Here is a 22,247-nt window from a genome sequence, read left to right on the forward strand (position 1 = left end):
CATGCTCTGCCTTCGAGCTTGAGTTATTTACTCCTGAAGTTTGTGGTTTATGTTCCAAAGAGGCCCCGATGGATTGAACCTATGCCTTTTCTAATATGTGAGAACCCGAAAGTTTTCACGAGTCATACTCTTCTGGTGCTTCGCCAGATACAATTTCAACACTACAACTTCTTCGTAAACGAGAAGTGAATGAAAGGTTATGCATTACAGAAGTGGGAGTCGACCTTGAACTTTGTGTTCATGCCCATGGACCCGATGTGGAACTTATCATGGAAGCTTCTCGCAAAATATTTAATCATTTGGGTAATTCTTTCGGTGTCATTAAATTGGATCCCTTGCAGCCATGGTTCCGACCATATTGTTCTTCCTTGATCCCATTTCTCGGCCAAGTTTAAGCATTTGTCTTCTGCGGATCAATGCCCCAGTCCAACCTTTATTTTGATCTACCTTCGAGTATACCCCCTAGTATCTCGAGGATATCAACCGATTGCACTACATCTTATGCATTTCTGATGAAGTAGCGCCTTTCCCCATCATAGTCACTCCACGGGTTCTGGGTTGTCGCCAACCGAGAACATCGATTAGTGAATCGAATCACCCCTGTGATTCAGTACTCCTAGTACTTTGTGGTTGAGAAGTTTAATACTCCATCACGTCATTCCTAGTATGATCGACTATATCATTTTGTGCTAAATTTTAACTGTGCTACCTGGTCCTTCTTCCCGGAGCACAATTTTCGATGATGAGCTAAGCTTATGTCAATCTTCCTCGTCATATCAGTTCGCCTTGAACCGCAAGCTTGGTTTCGAGTTTGTGGCGTACCCTTGGATCCAATAATCTTTTGCTCCATCATTCCTTTGACTTGATGTCATCGTCGATCGTTTACATCTTAATGAAATCTCTCGACAAATGTGTCGTGATCATCATCAACATTCTGAGCTCTTCCAAGATAACTATTGAATTCCTGATGAGAAATACCACCCTTGCCCCTTGATGATCTGTGTTATCATCGACAACATTATTGCCTCCCCTCCGACACAAACTTGATCATGTTATGGAGCTCCTTGCTATCCAGCTTATGTTATGTTCTACCTTGGGTACCACTGTCTTTTATGTCAAGAATGTCGCGAGAATTTCACCACCCCTTAAGAATTCTTGATACAAGTAATATTTATTGCCATCACCATTATTTTCTTGGTCCCCGGGATGTTTCTAACCGGAATACCGACAAATGGTCTGTGGTGTGTAAATTCAAAACTTCTAGCAACCCTATTGCTTTGACGTTAATGGTCGATAGCTCCATTCTAAGTCTATTTCTTATTGAATCATCATTCGAACATTGATCGTGCTACTTAGTCCACATTTCCGGGTGCACCTTTCTATCATTGTTCAATTGTGTATGTTTTCATCGAACATACATCATTATATCTTTTGATCTAACTAATGTTATCTCCTTGTTCACATAATTGTGGAAATCATCTTTTGTTAATCTCGATGAATTTTCGCTGAGTCCATCAGCCACCCCCTCATCATTTCCTTGGTTTAATGATGAACTCTTATTTCAGAACTCGCTTCCATAGTTCATTTCCTAAGAATTTTACAAGGTCATCTCGTCAATTGTGTTGCACCTTTTTCTTCTCAGGCATCCCGAGTATCCTGACACCAATCAGAGCTGAATCTCGGTTAGATATGATGGTTGGGACATATTTCCAAGAGTTATAACATTTGTCCTTATATATCGGTAAGGTGATGTCATGCCTATCACACCTGGCCGGAGGACTTGTTGTTATAGTTTCCTGTTTAGCAAGGTTAACCATTCTTCCATGAGGAAATTGAAAGACTTATCCTCTAAGTTGTTCCTGATGAATCCTTTGTGTATCCAAGTCCGACCTTCGCATGAAGACCATGTCAATGCTATCTCGAAGTATGTCTATGGTACTCCGATTTTCAACAAGAACATTTGAAGCCCAATGCTAAATGTTTCCTGCTCAATTATCCAAACACCGGTGTATGAGTAACGTCATGAAATTTATCTCCCCTTTCCTAAAGAGTTTTCTACATTATATCCTGTCATGGATATCATGCTCTGCTTGTCCTTGGGAAGGATATACCCTTGAAATATGTGTTTAAACACATTTTCCTTTCCATTCTTTTGTTTAATCTGATAATCATATTTTCCTTTCCATTGTTTGGTTTAAGCTTTCTTGTGATCTATATTATCTAAGTAGTAATATTCTCCTGCTTATGTAAACACCTCGTTGTACAATTCTGTCAGCAAGACCCTGTTACTATTGTTGATGACATTCCGGTAGCCACCGATGGACGAGAACTTTGCCTATTGGATTGCCTCATTCAGCGAGCAGGAAAATGGTTCTCTTCGTCCCTTGCCCTTGGTACTGATGTTGTTGTCGACATAACTGATAGGCTATCCTCTGACATACCTTGCTTACATGATCGTGCACGATGTCATTGCTCTTCCTACTTTTAACCCACATGGTGGGCCCATAACCCACAGCACCCCGTTATCAAAGTTATTCCTCGCGCTTGACTTCTTATGTAATTCACGAGCCACCTTCCAGGAGATCTATTCTGGTTTCAACTACAATGCTTATTCGTTGCTCTGAACCCCTTTCCTGCTCTATTTCAGGCATCTAAAGATTGCTTATCCGCTTGAAACTCATTACTATACCTTCTTACTTTACTCTCGATATTTTCTTAAGTATCTATTGAAGAGTTACTTTCTACCACATCCCCTGAGTTATACACCAGATAGTCAACCTTGTAAGGCCCGTTCTTCCGAAGTTACCCCTTGTCCTTCCGTAAGTACGATAAAATTTCCGAAGAAAGGATGTCGACTTCATCATGATAGCTGGAAGTAGAGTAATGAAGACGTCAATGTAATGGATTGACCTGTTCGACAAAAGAAACCAAGACCGAGAAGATCCGTTAGACTTTCGTAACCTAGTCTTTCCCCCTTAATCCGTCCCTTAAAATCTCGGGACGGGATTTCTTGTAGTGGAGGAGAATTGTGACGCCCGGATAATTATGCTACAGTAATCCTCTACTAATGGTGTCAAGTCATCACAATTAATTTTTTCTAATCATCAGTTTGTTCCAAATTGATCTCGAATTCAAATTTAAAAGATAAGTCAAATTATTATTTCTTCAAACTATAAAACTAAAATGTTCGAATTTTGGTATAAAATCCCCTAATCAATTGTAAGTTGTAACCAACATCATTTGACTTACCATTTAATTTCTAGGAAAATGTAAAGTGGTCAAACAGCTACCAAAATAGCCATTTCAGAATAAACAAATGTTTATGTGTTTCCAAACCACTTGAAACTTTGTGGGCCTCTCCAAAATAATGACGACTATTTATATGACAAGTTTCATATTTTTACATAATGCTTCCGCTATTAAAAATAAATAGAAAGGCGGTAACTCTATTTTTTTTAAAGAATAAACAGTAGTAAAAAGGGTAAATCCTAGGTATTGTGTGCTACAGTGCACAGCCCAGCCCACGTAGCTGCCATCTTCAACCTCCTGTTCACTCCATCGCGGTGGACGCCGGTCCCGCGTCCATGGTGCGGATGGCCACACGTCAGCCATCCTACGGCCTCCCCGACGTCGTGGGTGCCTACTAGACCGCTCTCGCGGCCCCTCGGTGAAACCTAGCCTCGCAATCTCCTTCCTCTCGCTCTCTCTCTACTAGAGCTCGCGCCCGAGACTCCCGTCAGCGCCGCGTCGTCGTTGTCGTGCTCTGGGGCATCCCCGAGGCCAGGATCCTCCCCGACCTCGTCTCCTTCACCTACGCCTGTGGATCGAAGCCAAAAGGCCATGTATCATGTATGCTCTGCATCGAGCTGCCATCCCCACCACGGCCGCCGCGGCCATCGCCGTCGATCTCCACCACCGGCGCCTCCCTGACCTTCCCCGAGCTTGCCTACGTCCTCCCTGGTGAGCCCTCCTCCAGACCCCCCTTCCCCCGCCTCGATTCGGTCACTGTTTGTCGTCCTCGAGCACATCCGAGCTCACGTCGCGTGTACGCATACGCGTACTGGCGTAAGCGCGTGTGTGAGCTGCTGCTGCTTAACCGTCGTCTCCTGCTGCGGTGTACTGCTGCTGAAGCGTGCCCACCTTGGCCTCGCCTCTGCCTGCCGCTGCTCGCCGGCCATCGCCCGCGGCCGCGTAGCGCACCGCTGCTGCTCCTTGCGATGCGTTGCTGCTCATACCGCTACTCTGCTCTGCCTGCTGCTGTTGTCGCTGCACTGCTGCTCCGTTTGCTGCTGCTCACGGCCGCTGCTACTGCTTTCCTTGTATTGCTGCCGCTGTTGGCCATGGCCGCCGTGGCTTGTGCCTCGTGCGTGCTAGCCATGGCAAGCACAACCAAGGCCTGGGTGTGCCGTTGCCAATGGTCGGCCCAATTAGTAGGTCTACTAATTAGTTTAGGCTAAATTAGGTGTTAATTGCGAATCAACCTATGGTTAAGATGGTTAGATGGACAGTGGTATCTACAACCCATCAGGGTTCAAATTCTGGTGCTCGCATTATTCCTGGATTTATTTCAGGATTTCCGGCGATGCGTTTTCAGTGAAAGGATACGTTCCCGTCGATGACGAGGCGCCTACGGCGACTTCGTAAATCTCAAGATGATGTGCCGGCTCAATCTTTCGGAGGTGCTCATAGGGGTAGGGTGTGCGTGTGTGCGTTCATAAGGATGAGTGTATGCGTGTGTATATGAGCGCTTGTGTCTGTACTGATGCTGAAAAAAATTAGGTGTTAATTAATCTAAGGCTATTACAAGTGGACCCAGGCTAATTAATCTAATTAACTAGAATAGTTTAGTTGTTGTCTATGATGTGTGGCTCCCACCTCTAATTAAGCTAGATTAATTAATCTGTTAAACTAAGATAATGACAATTGGGCCTCACTATCACTATTCATTAGTGGACCAGTCAAAGTTGACTGGGTCAACTGAGCCCTCCAGCCCCACATGTCATGCACATGCACACATTCCTGGGTACACTCTTATGTACCCATAGCCATTTTTTAATTCGGATTTAATTTAATTCCAGGATTTTCAAAATATTGCTAAAATTTTGAAAAATCATATAAATTAATCCGTAGCTCGGATGAAAAACTTTTATACATGAAAGTTGCTCAGAACGAGACGCATCCGGATACGTAGCCCGTTCGTCCATCACACGTCCCTAGCATAGCGAACACGTAACTTTCCCCCTCCGATTCATCTGTCCGAAAGCGCGAAACACCGGGGATATTTTCCTGGATGTTTCCCCCTTCACCGGTATCACCTCATACGGCGTTAGGTCACCCCTAGCACCGCGCATTGCCATGTTATGCTTTGTGTTGCTTTGTTTGCTCTGTTATTTATTGTGTTTCCCCTCCGTTACTTCTTTTCGGTAGACCCCGAGACCGCTGCCGGTAGCCCCGATCGACTACGGTGTTGACGACCCCTACTTGCCAGAGCAACCAGGCAAGCCCCCCCCCCCTTGATCACCAGATATCGCCTACTCTTCTCTCTACTGCTTGCATTAGAGTAGTGTAGCATGTTACTGCTTTCCGTTAATCCTATTCTGATGCATAGCCTGTCATTGTTGCTACAACTGTTGATACCTTACCTGCAATCCTAAATACTTAGTGTAGGATGCTAAATTATCATCAGTGGCCCTACATTCTTGTCAGAGCCGTCGGTTCTTGCTGCTCCGATTGAGAAAGAGCTGTTATTGTTATATGTAGTTGCTAACTCACGAGCTGTTAGTGTGGCCATTGTGGTGGAATGCAAGGAGGCTGGCAAGGAGCATCCGGTCCAACGGCCGGTTTACTACGTCAGTGAGGTGTTGATTGAATCTAAATAAAGATATCCACATTGACAGAAGCTCGTGTATGGGGTGTTCATGGCAAGCCGGAAGCTCAAACATTACTTTCAGGGTCACCCAATCACTGTGGTTAGCTCTGCTCCTTTGGGAGACATCATTCAAAATAGAGAAGCTACTGGACGAGTCGCGAAGTGGGCCATTGCACTTGGGTCTCATGGGTTGGAGTATGTGCCACATACTGCGATCAAATGTCAAGCGCTGGTTGACTTTATTAATGACTGGACAAAGATGCAAATGCCAGAGGAGAAACCAAACAACACATATTGGACGATTCATTTTGATGGGTCCAGACAGTTGGAAGGTTCGAGGGCTGGAGTTGTGTTAACTTCCCCTCGAGGTGACAAGTTTTGTTATGTGTTGCGGTTGATGTTTCCTTGTACTAACAACGCAGCAGAATATGAAGCCTTGCTCCATGGTCTTCTAATGGCTAAAGTAATGAGTCTGAGCCGGGTCCGGTGTCTTGGCGATTCAGATTTGGTGGCTCAGCAGGTGTCAGGCAAGTGGGATTCCAAGGATCCTCTCATGGCGGCTTATCGCCGTGAAGTCAATGCTGTTGCAGGACATTTTAAGGGTTATCAAGTGGAACACATTGACCGTAGAAAGAATGAAGCGGTCGATGCCTTAAGCCGGTTGGGATCTCAGCGTAAGTCGGTGCCACCTAACACCTTTTTGGATGTGTTGCATAACCCGTCTGTTAAGTTACCTACAGAGGAAGATTTGGCCGTTCCTAACCCAGAGGCATAGTTGGTGGCGGCTCTTCACGTCATTCCAGATTGGACAGTACCGTTTTTGGCTTACATGACCCAGTGCGAGTTGACAGAGGATGAGACCCTGGCCCGACAGATAACCTGGCGGTCTAAGTCAATGACGATTTCTGATGGAGAGTTATACCATCGCAGCGTCACTGGAGCGTTTCAGCGGTGTGTTTCTCCTGAAGAAGGCCAAGAAATACTTCATGAGATCCATGAAGGGGATTGTGGTCATCACGCCGGGTCAAAGTCTCTTGTGGTAAAAGCTTTTCGTCATGGTTTTTACTGGTTGATGGCTCACGCTGATGCAGAGGATCTGGTCAGTAGGTGTGATGGATGTCAAAAAATTTTACGACGAGCGCATGTGCCAGCTCAAGAGTTACAGATGATTCCAATCACTTGGCCGTTTGCAGTCTGGGGGCTGGACATGGTCGGACCTTTCAGAAGGTCTAAGGATAAAAAGACACATCTTTTAGTGGTAGTTGATAAATTCACAAAATGGGTTGAGGCAGAGCGAGTGAGTAAGTGTGATGCAGCCACGGCAGTTCAGTTCATGAAAAAGGTGATCTTTCGTTTTGGTTTTACACACAGCATTATCACTGACAATGGCACTAATTTATCCCAAGGGGCTATGGAGGAGTTTTGTCAACGTGAGCATATCCGGCTTGATGTTTCTTCTATAGCTCACCCTCAATCCAATGGTCAGGCTGAGAGAGCAAATCAAGAAATCTTAAAAGGTCTCAAGCCCCGGCTCATGGTTCCCTTACAGCGGACGCCGGGGTGTTGGGTAGAGGAGTTACCCTCGGTGTTGTGGAGTATCAACACCACTCCTAACAGGTCTACAGGTTATACACCTTTCTTCATGGTTTATGGAGCGGAAGCGGTGCTGCCTAGTGACATACGTCATGACTCGCCTTGTGTGGCGGCTTACGTTGAAGCTAATAACAAACAAGCCCAACAGGATGCACTTGACTTGTTAGATGAGGAGAGAGACTTAGCAGCGGCTCGATTAGCAATTTATCAATAGGATCCGCGCCGTTATCACAGCCGTCGGGTTAAGTCCAGGACTTTTCAAGAAGGTGACCTGGTGCTCCGGCTCATCCAGGATCTATCAGATGCACACAAGCTATCCCCGCCTTGGGAAGGACCCTTTGTGGTCAGCAAGAATTTAAACAACGGGTCATATTACCTCATTGACGTTCGAGAGCACAAAGACTCACGTAAGTCGGAGGAGGAGACCCGCCGGCCGTGGAACATTGCTCGACTTCGGCCATAGTACACCTGAGCCACCGGTCTCGTCATGTACATACTTTGACATTGTATATACTATGATAAGTAATAAAGCAGGACCTCTGTCCTTTTCCTTTTCAAAGATTATATATCTTTACTCTTTTTTCACTATTTAAATGACTATTAAGGAGCTAATCATATCTGAATCAAGTTTAACCTTTTTGGTTCGGCTTATGATCGTATTCGAATCTAGCTGTAAACCTCATGATCACTTGGGGGCTTCCTGTTCAAACATAGGTCGTATTCGAACCAAAGAGAACATAACTGTCGTAACCCTCTTGATCAACTCAAAGCCAAACTCACCAGGGGGCTTCTTGATCATATCCGAATCATAGCTTAACCCCTTTTGGGTCCGACTTGGATCGTATTCGAATCAGGGTCGTTAAAAACCTCTCAAGGTCATTTGGGAGCTTCATGTTCAAATATAGGTCGTATTTGAACCAAAGAGAACATAGTTGTCGGTACCCTCTTGATCGGCGCAACGCCAAAGCCACTGGGGGCTATATGATCGTATTCGAATCTTAGCTTAACCCCTTTGGTCCGGTTTACTGGTCGTATTCGAATCAGAAACCCCCCACTTTCAGTTACAAGGTTAATTTATATTGTTTGCAAATTGTTATTTGCCTTATTGGTCTTTTATTGTCTCAATTTTAAATGATCAGCACGGTCTTTTCACCAGCTTGACTATTTGACAATAAGCCGCCAAGGCATGATGATCATCAGGCATGAAGAAGCATTGACTTCTCAGAAAAAAGGGGACTGGGTCATGTAAACCGGTGGTTAAGATACAAAAGATACAGGTATGACTGTTATTTATGAACATTTTCTTTCTGTGTTAATCAAAGATTGTTTCAACCTTGTTTATTTTCACATCTGATTCTGTTTTTCTATTATGATAAAACCATTGGTCATGCATCGGGTATTCTGACCCGTTCGGTGCTAAACCGCCAAGCCAGTTTTTTCCTTTTCTACAGGAACATAGCTGAAATATTACAGAGATAACCATAAATGTGACCCATATATTGACATCAGGAAGCAAAGAGTCACACACGACATCTTATGCACGATGGCATAGGCAAAATATGCAGTTGTTTCAAGCTAAATCTATTACAAGGCTTTAAAGAGCCCACAAAGATGGTTCTCACTCTTCCCTTGCCGGTTCATCTCCTTCTGTTAATTGGAAGCTAGGATTGGACCAGTCAAAGCCGTTCACGGCAATAAACTCTGCTTCATCATCAATCAGGCTAGCCGGATCAACTTCTGGAGCAAACGTATGTTGACGAACCGGCGGGATAAGGTCTGTCACCTTGTAAGAGGGAGTCGCCATCTTCTTATTCTCCAAATCAAAACCCGGCTGATATTTGTCAATGTTAGTCTCATCTCCGAGAATGGTAGCCTGAGGTCGAACTTCCCTCACGCAAGCAACAAAGTCATCCTACTCAAATAGAGACCCGTCTTCCTTCACGGTAGGGTACTCCCTGGCTACATCTGCCGGGTCTAGATCTGGCACCCAGGCTTCGGAGCGGCTCAGGGCAGTCAAGGCTCCGGCTCTGGCACAGGATCGTTTGACTTCTTGAAACCTGGCGGGTAAGATTGACAATTTTTTCAAGACATCATTGAGTCGGTTGGGTCCATGGTTGGCAGGAGAAATAGCAGCAAGTGCTCGTTGAGCGCGAGTGTACAACTGTTCCACTAAGGTATATACCGCCTTCAGTTTAGTCACATTATCTTGGCTCAGATTTTTTCTTCGCGAGCCTGCACATATTTTTTAAACAAGGGGTCAGCAGGCGGTTTATATTCCGGGTCAAAAGAAGGTATAAAAGATCAGTACATATGGCTTACCAAAGATGACGGAACCATTTGAGACACCCGGTTCTTTAAGCCGGTCAGCTCCGTGGTAACCTCCTCAAGAGTCGCTTCAGCTTTTTCAGCACGTTGTGTGAGCAGCGTCTTTTCTTCGGCCTGAGATTTCTTTTTGGCAGTCAAGCTGATTTTCAATTTTTCCGTCTCAGCAAGACTCAATTGAAGTTTAGAATCAGCAGACTTGATTTCTGCCTCTTGATCCGCCAGCCGGGTCTTTGCATCCATTAATTGGGAGCCTAGTTCAGATAGGGTGTTCTACAAAACATGCACAGGTGTGTCAAAGCTTAAACTAAAAGTTATAAAGATTCAAGTCTCAAGTACTTTGCACTGCAATACTACTTGACACTTGGGGGCTAATATCTGCCAAAGCACTCTTTTATGACTCTTATATGTTTCAAGTCCCAAGTGTTTTCACAGTAATAACACTTGGCACTTGGGGGCTAATGTCTGCCAAAACAATTTCTTATGACTCTTATATATTTCAAAGTCCTAAGTACCTTACAAAGTAGCAGCACTTGGCACTTGGGGACTAATGCATGATATTCAGAAAGTTTCTCAAAGATTAAGCTGGATTGCAATATTTGTTGGGATTAGTAAAAGACAGTTATAAAATTAAGTACTGGCTCATTTATGATCAAGTGAACTGGCCCTTGGGGACTACAGGTGAAGTTTGCACTATTCTCTTGGAATTTTGAAAGACTTAGAGAGAAAGTATCCATCTATATCATAAAGTCTCCAGATCATTCAGGATCATCATCTGAAGACTTGGGGGCTGGCAGAGTATAAGTAAGCCGGAGAACATACCTCATATTTCAGCTGAAGTTGCTTGACCATCTCAATCTCCGACTCACGGCTGGAATGAACATGGCTGAGATAGCCGGACAATATGTCATTAGCATTCAGATGACTGTAGTGAGAAATATCAAAACACACTTTCTGTCTCTCCAGGGCTTCTTGTTTAGCGGTGTGTCAAGCTAACACGGTGGGAGTCCCCGGCTCAACAAAACGGATTCCAGTGATTAGAACGTCATGATCAGAAGATAATTGTAGCGACCAGACCTCAAACGGTCTGATCTCTGTGCTCCGGTGTCATCCCTGGATCAGTAATGCTGACACCACACAGTACTCGGAGGATTTATAGCAGAGTAGCAATCACACACTTATTACATCGAGTGTCTCAAAAGAGAACTTATTATAATAAATATGGCTTAAGGCCATCTAATAACGATAACAGCGGAAGGCTTGGAAGATAAGTGAGTCCATCAACTCCAACGGCATCACCGAGTATAGAACCACGACCTAAAAACTCCTTAATCGTCGTCCGAAAAGTCTGCAACATTAACGTTGCAGCCCGAAACGGGTCAGCACATGGAATATGCTGGAAAGGTAACACATAGAGAGTAATGGAATGAAGCAGCTATACTATATGCATATTTGGCTGGTGGAAAGCTCTATGGTTACAGTTTTGCGTAAAGCCAATTTTTCCCTACTTCAAAGGAATAAAATTTAATTACTATCATGGTGGTTGTTAAACATTGAGAATGGTTGACAGCATTCTCAATCTCAATTAAGCATCATCATTAAACATAACTCAACAAAATTAATTTAGAGTAAGATGTTGAGATTCACATGATAATCCAAGTACTAGATACTCAAGATTTCCATAACCGGGGACACGGCTAACCATGATTAGTTTATTACACTCTGCAGAGGTTTGCGCACTTTTCCCCACAAGACTCGATCGCCTCCGTTTGGTTTATCGCACTACATGGTGTTTGAGAAGACGGATGACCGAGACATAGTCTTTCAGAAGCGCTAGCACCTTACGATCGGGTAGACTGTACCACCTACATCCCCTACATCTGCTAGTCTACCACTGTAAGAGTTCACACGACTTAGTCAACTATGCTAGAGCCCATAATAGCTTGTGGCTGCACACGGAAGTTTCTAGTATGAATAGTTTCATGATCCCTTTGAGCCTGGGCGGCGGTCCAAAAGAAAACAAGCAAGTCCTGGAATACCCAGGTGCCTCAATCCATCCAGATGTGTGTTTAAGTTGCCACCTTAGATAAACCATTAATGAACAATCTCACATCTGTCATGGATATCACTCACCCAATCCATGTCTACTAGCATAGCATGGCATAATAAGCAAACGTAGAAGTAACTCCCAAAGGTTTGATAATAAACAGGTAATAGGTACTACCTCATCTACTTCCCATCCCACAATTTAATTAGATCCTAATCATGCAATATGTGACGATTGATCTAATGCAATAAAACTGGGTAGTAGAAAAGGTATGATCAAAGTGTTACTTGCCTTGCTGATGATCCGGGAAACCTAACGATTCGAAGTAACAGGCGGCGCACTCCGGGTACTCTATCGCAGACAAACAAACAAGCATACAATAAGTACTCATCTAATGCACAGGTAAAACTCAAATAAGAGATCTAACCAGAAGGTTCAACTTAAGAACTCCGGTTGGCAAAAAGAATCAAATCGAACGAAGCAACGAAAATCCAACGGCAAAAAAAACACTTCGTTCTAGTAATCTGGATCTAGGGAAAATTTTACAGTAGCAAAAACTTGTTTAAGTTGCTTATTCGGATAGAGGGTTTCGAGACGAAACTCTAGGCGCTTGAATCGCCTGATTCTGATAAACGAGCGAAAAGTTATACTAAAACGAAAATCGGATCAGGAATCGCGATCAGAAAAATCGCGGAATTTAATCCGAGAAAAAGAAAAACGATGAACGCCGATTTTTTTTCTCTTTTTTTTCGACACGGAAAACGAGGCGCGACGAACCTCGGCGGCGGGATCCGGCGGCGGACGTCGGCGGCGGTGGTGGCTAGGGTTTGGGGGCTTTAGGGTTTCTCCCCGGGGCTGGGCCTCGGCTTATAAAGGCCTCCCGGGTCGGTGTCTAGGTCGGACACGACCCGTTAAGTCGGTTCGCATTTTTTTTAAATTATTCCGCTCGGAAGAAAAATAAAAAGAAATACTAAACGGACTCCAAAAATTCCGAAATAAATTTTCACGGTCTTCTAAAATCAAGTCGCACAAGGTGAACATTTATTTGGGCCCTAAATGCAATTTTGAAAATGCACTTTTTTCCTAAATTCTTATAAAACACCGAAAAACTCCGAAATAAAATCTTATTTGAGTTTATTATTAAATCCTCAATATTTCTTTATTTTGGGAAACTCATTTTATTCCCTCTCTCATATTTTTGTAATAGAAATAATTGATGATAAAATAAATAAAATCAAATGATCCTATTGTCAAATTTGAGAAAACTCAAATATGAAAATAACGAAATCCCCAACTCTCTCTGTGGGTCATTGAGTTGCGTAGAATTTCTAGGATCAACCAAAAAGCAAAATAAAATATGATATGCATGATGCTCTAATGTATAACATTCCAAATTGAAAATTTGGGATGTTACAAACCTACCCCCCTTACGATGAATCTCGCCCTCGAGATTCGGGTTGGCTAGAAAATAGGTGAGGGTGGTCTTTGAGCAAATCTTCCTCTCGTTCCGAGGTGGCTTCATCCTTTGTGTGGTGACTCCACTGAACTTTGCAAAACTTAATAACCTTGCTGCGAGTAACTCGGTTGGCAAACTCGAGAATCTTGACTGATTTCTCCTCGTAGGTCAAATCGTTATCCAACTGAATAGTTTCCAAAGGCAGTGTATCTCTCAACGGTATGTCATCCATATCCGCGTGACATTTCTTTAACTGAGAAACGTGGAAGACATCATGAACTCCTGACAATCCTTCGGGCAATTCCAACTTGTAGGCCACTTCTCCCATACGCTCCAAAACTCGGTATGGTCCTACAAATCGTGGCGCTAACTTCCCTTTAACTTCAAAACACTTTGTTCCCCGAAGTGGTGATACTCGAAGATAAGCTCTATCTCCAACATTCGTAAACTGTCTCCTTGCGTTTAGAATCCACATAACTCTTCTGTCTGGACTGGGCTACCTTGAGCCTATCGCGAATCAACTTCACCTTCTGTTCAGACTCTTTAATCAAGTCAGGTCCAAACAACTGGCGGTCTCCAACTTCGTCCGATGACAGCGGTGTCCTGCACCTCCTTCCGTACAAAGCTTCGAAAGGGGCCATCTTTAAACTGGTTTGATAACTGTTGTTGTAAGAGAACTCTGCATATGGCAAATTATCGTCCCAACTAGATCCGTAATCTAGCATACATGCTCTCAGCATATCCTCCAAAATCTGATTGACTCTCTCGGTCTGTCCATCTGTCTGTGGATGAAAAGCTGTACTGAATTTCTAGCCTGGTACCCAAAGTTTCGTGCAACTGCTTCCAGAACTTTGAGGTAAACTGGGTTCCTCTATCTGATACAATACTCCTTGGAACTCCATGCAGACATACGATCCTGGTCATGTATATCTTTGCCAACTTAGCACTGGTATAAGTGGTCTTTACTGGGATGAAATGAGCTACTTTCGTCAATCGATCGACTACAACCCAAATCGAGTCATAGCCTGAACGAGTCCTGGGTAATCCCGTGATAAAATCCATGTCTAGCTTATCCCACTTCCATTCGGGTATCGGCAATGGTTGTAACAATCCTGCTGGCTTCTGATGCTCCGCCTTTACTCTCTGACATACATCACAAACTGCTACATACTCCGCAATATCCTCCTTCATTCCGGTCCACCAGAAAATATCCTTCAAATCCAGATACATCTTGGTATTTCCTGGGTGAATCGAATATGGTGAGTTGTGTGCCTCTTGCAGTATCAACTTCCTGATCTCCGGGTCATTGGGCACATAAACACGGTCTTCAAACCATAGGGTGTCGTGCTCATCCTCACGAAATCCTTTAGCTTTTCCTTTGCTCAGTTTCTCTTTTATAGCGGCAATCTCTTTGTCAGCTTTCTGAGCTTCCCTGATTCTATCCATCAAAGTTGACTGAATCTCCAATGCTGCTACATAGCCTCTCAGAACTATTTCCAAACATAGTTCACGAAGATTTTCTGCTAACTCCTTGGGTATTTCTCCCGTCATTAACATATTGACATGGCTCTTGCGGCTTAATGCGTCTGCTACTACATTAGCCTTTCCGGGATGATAATGCAATTTCATATCATAATCTTTGATAAGCTCCAACCATCTCCTTTGTCTGAGATTTAACTCCTTCTGGGTGAAAATGTACTTCAAACTCTTATGATCCGTGTACACCTCACAATGATTTCCAATCAGAAAATGTCTCCATGTTTTCAATGCATGCACTACGGCTGCTAACTCCAAATCATGCGTGGCATAATTCAATTCATGAGGCTTCAGTTGTCTTGAGGCATATGAAACAACTCTCCCTTCCTGCATAAGCACTGCTCCAAGTCCTCGACGTGAAGCGTCGCAATACACCTCATAATCCTTGGTCTGGTCTGGCAAAGTCAACACTGGTGAGGTAACCAAACATTTCTTCAACTCCTGGAAACTAGCCTCACACTCCTCTGTCCATATGAACTTGGTATCCTTCTTCAACAACTCAGTCATAGGCTTCGCAATCTTTGAGAAATTCTCAATAAATCTCTGGTAGTATCCTGCGAGTACAAGAAAACTCCGGATCTCTCCAACTGTTGTTGGGGCTTCCCACTTGGTCACAGTTTCAACTTTAGCGGGATCTATTGCTGTACCTTCTCCGGATATAACATGTCCGAGGAATCCTACTTCCTTCAACCAAAACTCACATTTGCTGAACTTGGCATATAATTGATGTTCTCTAAGCTTTCCAAGTACCAAACGCAAATGCTCCTTATGTTCCTCTTCATTCTTCAAATAAACCAGGATATCATCAATGAACACTATGACGAACTTATCCAAAAACTCTATAAACACTTTGTTCATTAGGTTCATAAAATAGGCAGGTGCGTTAGTCAGACCAAATGACATAACAGTATACTCATACAGCCCATACCTGGTGGTAAAAGTTGTCTTCGGAATATCCTGTTCTCGAATCTTCAACTGGTGGTATCTTGATCGCAGATCGATCTTGGAAAATACCTTAGCTCCTTGCAATCGATCAAACAGATCGTTGATCATTGGTAGTGGGTACTTGTTCTTGATCGTTACTTCATTCAATCCTCGATAATCAACAACCATCCTTAACGATCCATCCTTCTTCTCCACTAGAAGTACTGGCGATCCCCAAGGCGAAGAACTTGGGTGAATATATCCCTTATCCAGTAACTCCTTAATCTGCTTCTTAATTTCCACCAAATCCTTTGCTGGCATCCTATATGGTCTCTTTGATATTGGCCCTGTGCCTGGCAATAGCTCAATCAAAAACTCAATATCTCTATCCGGTGGCATGCCTGGCAACTCCTCTGGACATACTTCAGGAAAATTCCTTACCACTGGTACTTCCTCCTGCACAACTCCTGTTAAGCAATTTACTTGAGTCCTCTTTGGCACATGTCGGGATACATACTTGATCCTTCTCCCTTCTGGGGTGGTAAGCAAAATTGACTTACTAGCACATTCTATATTCCCTTCATACTTTGATAACCAATCCATGCCTAATATCACATCCAATCCTTGAGATTCCAATACTATTAGGTCTGAGGGAAAAATATAGTTACCAATCCTTAATGGTAACCGATCACACCATAGACTAGCCACATACTCTGCTCCGGGCGAGGTTACTAACATGGGTGACCTAAGGGCTTGGGTTGGTAGGTTATACTTATCCACAAATCCTCTTGAGATGTATGAATGCAATGCGCCAGTATCAAAAAGAACGAGTGCAGTAAATGACTTAACCAAAAACTTACGTATTACTGCATCGGGCTGAGCTTCAACCTCCTCCACGCTAACGTGGTTCACTTGTCCCCTGTTGAAAGGGTTCGGCTTCTTCCCAGAACTTCCGTTGCTATTTCCATTTTGCAATTCAGGACATTCATTTGCATAATGTCCTGTCTTCGAACACTTAAAACAAGTGACTTGGCTTAAGTCCTTCTTGGCTGGGGTTGAGGGGTTGGTGCGGTTCTGGCCGTTGCTTCCTCCATTGCCATTACCATTCTTGGTGCCATTGTGATTGTGCGAGCTACCTCCTCCATGGGTATGCTGAAAATGTCCTCCCGGTCTAGGGGTAAAACGTGGCTTCTGCTGAGCTCCTGAATTGTATTTTCCTTGTCCATACTTCCTCTTGCAATTCTCAATCTGCTGCTGCTTCCCTTCAATCATAAGAGCACGATCTACCAACTCCTGGTAGTTGTTGAAGGTTGCTACCATCAACTGCATGCTCAGCTCATCATTCAGTCCTTCCAGAAACTTCTCCTACTTAGCTGCATCCGTAGCGACGTCATCTGGGGCATAACGTGCTAGCTTACTAAATTCCTCCACATACTAGCCAACTGTCCTTCCTCCTTGGCGCAAGTTGCGAAACTCACGCTTCTTCATGGCCATAGCTCCTGCTGAAACATGTGCAGTACGAAAAGCCTGCTGAAACTGGTCCCATGTGACAGTGTCGACTGGGAAAGTGGCTGTGAAATTCTCCCACCATGATGCTGCGGGTCCTTCTAACTGATGTGCGGCAAACTTCACCTTCTCCGCATCTGTGCATCTTGCTGTGGTCAACTCCCTAGCTATCTTGCGGAGTCAATAATCCGCTACTATCGGTTCGGTGCTACTGGAAAAGACCGGCGGATTCAGCCTAAGAAAACGGGCTAAGTGGTCAACAGGTGGTGGTGGTGGTGGTGGGTTGTTGTTGTTCCCCTGATTCTGATTCTGGACTAGCAACTGCATCAATGTGTTTTGCTGCTGGATCAACTGGGTGAGCTCCGGGGGAAAGGCAAATCCGGGGTCACGTCTCGAAGGAATCTGAGGGTTTAGAAAAGATGAGATATAAGAATAGAGGGGGTCTAAAGAGAAAACACTACCCATATGCACATGAGGCAAAAGCAAACAATTCACTTCAATCAATCAAACAAGGGCATACAATCGATCTATCTATCGCAAAAGTGATCGGACTACTATATTTACATGGTGGACTACTACTACTAATGAGGTGGTCTACTAGAAATATTCTACGGTCGTTGACTCCATAATATCTGCTCCAGCTTCATCAACATAGTCATCATCGCTACTATCTGGTTCCGAGTCGGTGCCGTCGATGATGATGTAGTCTTCCGGGCTAATCTCCTGGGTTCTTCGTCTTCATCTACTGGCGTAGGGCCTCCCATAAATATTCCAATCTTCTTGATCAGGTCGTCATTCTTCTCCACCAATACTTCAATTTCTTCTTCATAATCTTCACGTGTAGCCTTGAGTTCTTCCTCCAGTTCCTTGATTCTAGTCTTTGCCTTCTTCAGGTCTATCATGTCGGCGCACATCTGGTTCTCCTGTCGTCGAATGTGCTGGTTTAACTCCTGGATAAAAGCTGCGATTGATCTATCCTTCCTGGTGCTGATCATCTCCCAGTGTTCATCTCGGCGCCCACAAATCTGGTAGATAGTATCCTTGAGATCCTTGCGGTAGACTTCTCCAATGCGTCCCATGGCGATGTGAGCTGCCATGCTCTTTCCTAGACTCCAAGTTGGTGCATCAAAAGAAAACTCTATGGGCTCAGTGACTGGCATGAATGTCCTTCCTGGAACTTGAACTTGAATCATCCATCGCTCTTCTTCAGGTAAAGTGGCGTTGTAGGTTCCAGTGAAGCTTGGTACTCCTATGTTCAGGTATCTAGTGACTTCCTTCAAGTGACGTCCAAAGGGTGTATCTTCATCCGGTTGTGTGAACTTGTTCCTTGCATCCGCCATCCTAAAGAGTAGAAAAGATGAGAGGTCATAAGAGAAGAGAGTGAATAGTGATCTAGGTCTTGTGCTTAGTGGTCGTGTCCTACAGTCAGCGTGTGCTCTGATACCATCTCTGTAGCGACCAGACCTCAAACGGTCTGATCTCTGTGCTCTGGTGTCATCCCTGGATCAGTAATGCTGACACCATACAGTACTCGGAGGATTTATAGCAGAGTAGCAATCACACACTTATTACATCGAGTGTCTCAAAAGAGAACTTATTACAATAAATATGGCTTAAGGCCATCTAATAACGATAACAGCGGAAGGCTTGGAAGATAAGTGAGTCCATCAACTCCAACGGCATCACTGAGTATAGATCCACGACCTAAAAACTCCTTAATCATCGTCTGAAAAGTCTGCAACATTAACGTTGCAGCCCGAAACGGGCCAGCACATGGAATATGCTGGCAAGGTAACACATAGAGAGTAATGGAATGAAACAGCTATACTATATGCATATTCGGCTGGTGAAAAGCTCTATGGTTACAGTTTTGCATAAAGCCAATTTTCCCCTACTTCAAAGGAATAAAATTTTATTACTATCATGGTGGTTGTTAAACATTGAGAATGGTTGACAGCATTCTCAATCCCAGTTAAGCATCATCATTAAACATAACCCAACAAAATTAATTTAGAGTAAGATGTTGAGATTCACATGATAATCCAAGTACTAGATACTCAAGATGTCCATAACCGGGGACACGTCTAACCATGATTAGTTTATTACACTCTGCAGAGGTTTGCGCACTTTTCCCCACAAGACTCGATCGCCTTTGTTTGGTTTCTCGCACTACATGGTGTTTGAGAAGACGGATGACCGAGACATAGTCTTTCAGAAGCGCTAGCACCTTACGATCGGGTAGACCGTACCACCTACATCTGCTAGTCTACCACTGTAAGAGTTCGCACGACTTAGTCAACTATGCTAGAACCCATAATAGCTTGTGGTTGCACACGGAAGTTTCTAGTATGAATAGTATCATGATCCCTTTGAGCCTGGGTGGCGGTCCAAAAGAAAACAGGCAAGTCCTGGAATACCCAGGTGCCTCAATCCACCCAGATGCGTGTTTAAGTTGCCACCTTAGATAAACCATTAATGAACAATCTCACATCTGTCATGGATATCACTCACCCAATCCACGTCTACTAGCATAGCATGGCATAATAAGCAAACATAGAAGTAACTCCCAAAGGTTTGATAATAAACAGGTAATAGGTACTACCTCATCTACTTCCCATCCCACAATTTAATTAGATCCTAATCATGCAATGTGTGACGATTGATCTAATGCAATAAAACTGGGTAGTAGAAAAGGTATGATCAAAGTGTTACTTGCCTTGCTGATGATCCGGGAAACCTAACAATTCGAAGTAACAGGCGGCGCACTCCGGGTACTCTATCGCAGACAAACAAACAAGCATACAATAAGTACTCATCTAATGCACAGGTAAAACTCAAATAAGAGATCTAACCAGAAGGTTCAACTTAAGAACTCCGGTTGGCAAAAAGAATCAAATCGAACGAAGCAACGAAAATCCAACGGCAAAAAAAAACACTTCGTTCTAGTAATCTGGATCTAGGGCAAATTTTACAGTAGCAAAAACTTGTTTAAGTTGGTTATTCGGATAGAGGGTTTCGAGATGAAACTCTAGGCGCTTGAATCGCCTGATTCCGATAAACGAGCGAAAAGTTATACTAAAACGAAAATTGGATCACGAATCGCGATCAAAAAAATCGCGGAATTTAATCCGAGAAAAAGAAAAACGACGAACGCCGATTTTTTTTCTCTTTTTTTTCCAGCACGGAAAACGAGGCTCGACGAACCTCGGTGGCGGGATCCGGCGGCGGCGGACGTCGGCGGTGGCGCCGCGGCGGCGGCGGCGGCTAGGGCGCGGCTAGGGTTTTGGGGCTTTAGGGTTTCTTCCCGGGGCTGGGCCTCGGCTTATAAAGGCCTCCCGGGTCGGTGTCCAGGTCGGACACGGCTCGTTAAGTCGGTTCGCATTTTTTTAAAATTATTCAGCTCAGAAGAAAAATAAAAAGAAATACTAAACGGACTCCAAAAATTCCGAAATAATTTTTCACGGGCTTCTAAAATCAAGCCACACAAGGTGAACATTTATTTGGGCCCTAAATGCAATTATGAAAACACACTTTTTCCTAAATTCAAATAAAACACCGAAAAACTCCGAAATAAAATCTTATTTGATTTTATTATTAAATCCTCAATATTTCTTTATTTTGGGAAAGTCATTTTATTCCCTCTCTCATATTTTTGTAATAGAAATATTTGATGATAAAATAAATAAAATCAAATGATCCTATTCTCAAAATTTGAGAAAACTCAAATATGAAAATAACGAAATCCCCAACTCTCTCCGTGGGTCATTGAGTTGCGTAGAATTTCTAGGATCAACCAAATAGCAAAATAAAATATGATATGCATGATGCTCTAATGTATAACATTCCAAATTGAAAATTTGGGATGTTACAATAATGGCGCGTTGGCCGAGCTGGATGGTCCGGCAGTAGAGGGGTTAACAACGGTGTCATCAGCTGACGGCTTAGGAGGGTCTAATTGAGTGTCAACAGCTGGGTCTTCTGGTGCTTCAGTTCGAGGGGGAGAAGTTGGCATGGACGGTTCAGGTGCAAGGATTGACGGGTCTTCTGCCGGTTTAGTCACCTTGGCCTTCTTGGATTTGGCTTGACCACTAAGAAAGAGGTTATGAGACAGTTAGTACAAAGATGCAGTTTGAAAGACACGGAGGAAAGATGAATTTTTCCTTACCCAGGGGCAGTCTTGAAGGCCGGAAATTGAGTCTAAGATGAGTCGCCAGAAGAGCGAGAAACCTCCTGCAAAGGTAAAATAAAGTTAGTAATGCAAGAGAAATAGACTCATTAATAAAAGCAGAAGATGAAGATAAAAGACACCTCATTTTGGTGTTTTTGAGGAGTTTGTTGAACAATGGAAGGCGGATCGTCGACGTTCCGGGTCTGACGGCGGCTCTCATGTTGCTGCTTTTTCAAAAGAAAATGAGGGTCCAAATAAGCTAAAGGGTGTGAAAACCTTACTTTCCGGGTTACCAGTCGAACTTTCTGTCTTGGCAAATGGGCTGAGTCGGAGGAAATAGTTACCTCTTCTTCTACGGCCTGACTGGCCCCCGTGTCATCCTGGCAATAGTCAGTGTCAACAAGGTTATTAAAAAACTGGCCAAGGGAGTCAAGGGCTACCTCCAACTCATTGTCATCAGCAGTGCTCTTCTTCTTCTTGGACCTCTGGGTCGTCTTCTTGGTGGCTATGGCGGCAGCTCTAGCCTTCTTGGCGGCTTCATGGTCATACTTGGCTTTCCAGAAATCAGATTTGGCCTATAAACAAGTAAAACAAGATGAAAGGTCATGCAAGTATTTAAAACTACTGAGGAAAATACAAAGGGAAAGAGGTCAGGGGTACTTTACCTCTGGCGCCGGGTTAAGTTTGCAGAAGGGGTTTAACCTGACTTTACTGCAGTCTTCATATTTGCCGTTCACCAGAAGGGTCAACATTGAAACAATATCTTCTTCAGTTAGTTGAACGGAGCTGTGATGAAGAGAGTTATCTGGGCCTCCACCATATTCAT

This window comes from Triticum aestivum, chromosome 1A (genome assembly GCF_018294505.1).
Source record: "Triticum aestivum cultivar Chinese Spring chromosome 1A, IWGSC CS RefSeq v2.1, whole genome shotgun sequence".
NCBI lineage: Eukaryota > Viridiplantae > Streptophyta > Magnoliopsida > Poales > Poaceae > Triticum > Triticum aestivum.